Source organism: Dreissena polymorpha, chromosome 1, assembly GCF_020536995.1.
Source record: "Dreissena polymorpha isolate Duluth1 chromosome 1, UMN_Dpol_1.0, whole genome shotgun sequence".
NCBI lineage: Eukaryota > Metazoa > Mollusca > Bivalvia > Myida > Dreissenidae > Dreissena > Dreissena polymorpha.
This window is the reverse complement of record NC_068355.1, coordinates 181,901,657-181,905,265: the sequence shown is the minus strand read 5'-3', so window position 1 is coordinate 181,905,265 and position 3,609 is coordinate 181,901,657. Positions and strand designations below refer to the sequence as shown.

The window sequence follows — 3,609 nt, the reverse complement described above, 5'->3', positions numbered from 1 at the left end:
TTATGTGACATTTTAGGCAAATGTATGGCAAATATAGAAGTTTAAAAGCAGCTGTCACACACATTTTCACTAAGTGCAGTTTGCAGCTTGATAAAGGAAGTCCTATGTGGAGATTTTAATAAGCTTGAATGTAGTATCGGAAGTTTATAATGCATGGCTAGGGAACTGAGGCTAAGGGAGTTATGTGCTGTGCATGATGAGAACTCAATGCTCATTAATGCTGTTAATGTTTATAAATAAATTAATTAGACCAATAGCATTGTTTTTTAGGTTTCACTGTGCATTTTCATACCAATAGAATTACACATCATTCTAATTATAGCAATAATAAATTTGTACTAATCATACCTACAAATTTTGTTATGCTATGCTTTGTGATGTATTAACTTCATTGTAAGTTATTATTTAAAGACCATTTTACTAAATATTTAAAACAATACTTGAATTATTTTCTATATACATTTTCATTATGTGCTTTAACTATAGCTGACCAGTTGATGAAAGATACTGCAGAGTTTGGCAGGGAAATAACCCAAGACAGCAAAGTGGCTCTTTTGGCGCATTTACTAAGAGGACTAACATGGCCACAAATTCATGGTAAAAATTGTTATGCCCCGGGCTCATATAAGTAGTTTAGTGTTAACCACCTGAAAGTATTTTGTCTTTTTGGTATCCAATATTTTGGTCTAGTTTCAATTACAGGTTATTTTTATATGAATTAGCAAATTAGCATAACTTTCATATAGCAATATCTGAATATAAAATTCCTATATACATGTATGTTTGAGTTTCCAGATACATGCTAGTTTACCCCGTTTTGGGGCATTTAACAATATAAATTTCAAAATAAAAGAGAGTCATATAAAAATATAAGTTAAATCACCAATTTATTCACTTTAAAGTCAAAGTTTTCCTGTGTGGTTGCCTGTTTGCAGGTAGATTAAAGCCCGCTTGCAAACTTTAAGAGAATAAATTTCAGTAAATGGAAAAGAAATAATTGCTAACTACTTAGGATCGTAAATGTTCGCTCAAATACAAAAAAGCCACATGTACCGAATTGAGCAGTGATATGAAATATCTAGAATAGATTAAAATATGAATGAGCATTGAAGTATAGATATTCAATCATATGATTGCTGCACATTTACTTTTACAGATGAATGTAAAAAACTTATGACTTTCTTGTAATATTGTTTGCTTTGTTTTTCTTTCAGAGATCATGCAGGAGCCGTACAGTATAACAGCAGTACAAGTTCTATAAAAGATCCACGACCTACTGAAGCCCAGCTAATTAACAAAAAAGTTTTTAAAAACTGTAATTTTATCCCACCTGGGTACTTATAATTGACTAAGCTGCCTACACAAGTTTTAGACTTGCAATTATATTTTAAACTGTCACTTGGAAAGTATTTTAATGAAATTGAGCACCAAAATTGCATTAAAGTGAAAGTAGCTGAGAAAAATAGTATCCTTGTGCTCATGGGCAGCTACATATATTGTGACAAACATGAATTAGCTAAAATAACTTAAATTTTTCATTTTGTTTCTTGTATATCGTTTGTACAGGGTTCGTGAATTGTTACTGTATATTACTTGACTTGCTTGTATTTTGTTACTTTGAATACATGTTGTGAAGGTTGCATTATACTTTTTAACTTTTAAAGTAGCGCCTGTTCTGTTATGTAAGGGCCTGATTTATGATAATGGACATAGAGGCTTTGTAAGCATGTATTAAACAACACTTGTTTGATCTGAATAATTTGTTAAATAAATGTAACACAATTTGTAATCTGATGTTATATTTTGATGAATTGTGAACAAAAAAATACATCGAAGAAACTAAGGCATTATGTTGATTTTTTGTTTTGTTTTAATCTAACCTTAAATTATGATTTATTTAAGCTGTGAGTATTGTATTCATTTAATACATGAATATTGTTTTTAGACCAGAAATTTCTTTTTCTATTCAGTGACCATGGTAAACCAGTGATTTTTTTTGATTTTTTTTCTTACAGCCTGTGCCTTTTGGATTGGGAAAATTAGCGCGATAAACCATGAAATTGGGAAAAATAGCGCGATAAACCATGAAATTGGGAAACATTATAAATATGATTATAAGAACAGAATTAAAATTATTAAAGTATGTTTGACAGCATTTTTATATTATAAAGTGCTAATTTAATGTGTTCTTACAATGAAGACAATGTTAAGTTAATATCCTTCCACATTCATATTGAACTTGCAATAATCTATATAGATTCTTAAATATACCATTTAATCATAACCTCTTTAACAGTAAGAATTTAATTCAGTATTCTTTTAAATTAAATATCATATGGTGAAAACATTAACAAATATTTATTTAAAAAACGCTTTAGTGGTCTTGCTATGTCAATGATGTATTAAATAGAGTTAAAATTGTTTATTTCATTTCTTTACCTTTCAACATCTTCATGATCTTGCACTTCAATGCTATTTCAGTAAACTGTAAAGCGTGACAAACATAATAAAGCAGAATATGCATATGAATCTGATTTTACACAGATCCACTAACATATAAATCATATCATGTTTGTCTCTTTCCATTTTCGAACGATACTCATTTTAAATGCATTAACTTTGTGAGTAACGGTAGACTAACTCCAATTTCCCAACACTGATTTCCGTGATGCACATTCACTGAAGATTTGTAATAAATATTTGTTGTTTTTATCTCAAACGTTGTATTTTGCGTTAATTGACACACGCATTAAATTATTCCGTAATAACCATATGATATCCGTTGTTAATTTGAATGTTATTTATCATTTTCGCCGCTCATCGTAAATTTCTCGTCTGCTTGCCGCCATCTTGGGCGTGTGTACAAACAGGCGTTTACAATCGGGATACATCGACTATCGTCGGTATCCTCCGCAATATAGAGAGAGATGTGGATAGCAACGTAAAATCGTATTCGGCTAAATTCGCGAAAAATACGTAAGTCAGTTGTTGTTCGGCGACGACTCGGCAACTCGATAGGCACTCGTTCGAAATTATCGCTAAATTACATGTACATTGTAATCTTATTGGCTTTACTGGGAAAATTTTGTCTTTTTTTGGGAAATTTTAATCAAATTTTTGGGAAAAAAACGTCATTTTTTGCAATTGGGAAGCAGCCGAATATCGGCTGTAATTTCTGGCAAAAAAAATCACTGTAAACGCTGGACAATTTTCCATGTTATACCAGGCATCCATGGACTATTAAACAAGGAAAAACCCTGGAACATTTTCCAGGGTTTTCCAGCCAGCATGGAAAAAATACCGTCCGAATACTCCATGTAATCTGGAAAACCCTGGAAAAAAATCCATGGTTTTCCATGGTTTTCCAGATTACACTACGCATCCCGCGATTTTTGCCTAGATCACCCATCACTGCGTTTGGGCCAACGTGGCAAATCCCGGTGATTCACAGCGAAAACACTCATACGGGTGATTCGCGTTGATTTCACTGCGACCATCTTGCGATAAAGATCAGCTGTAGAAACACTGCGAAACACCGCGATATCGCCGTGATTCGCAGTGACTACTAGATTAAAATTCCAACTTACAAAAATGTACATGTTCATGTAT

General features: G+C 32.2%; 1 long non-coding RNA gene across 1 annotated transcript; it reads left to right on the top strand.

The window, feature by feature from the left end:
* The first annotated feature begins 520 nt into the window (after positions 1-520).
* LOC127864173 (uncharacterized) lies at positions 521-1,784 on the top strand. The gene is made up of 2 exons (XR_008041556.1): positions 521-597; positions 1,215-1,784. It is a non-coding gene; the product is annotated as an uncharacterized LOC127864173 (long non-coding RNA).
* Positions 1,785-3,609: the final 1,825 nt, after the last annotated feature.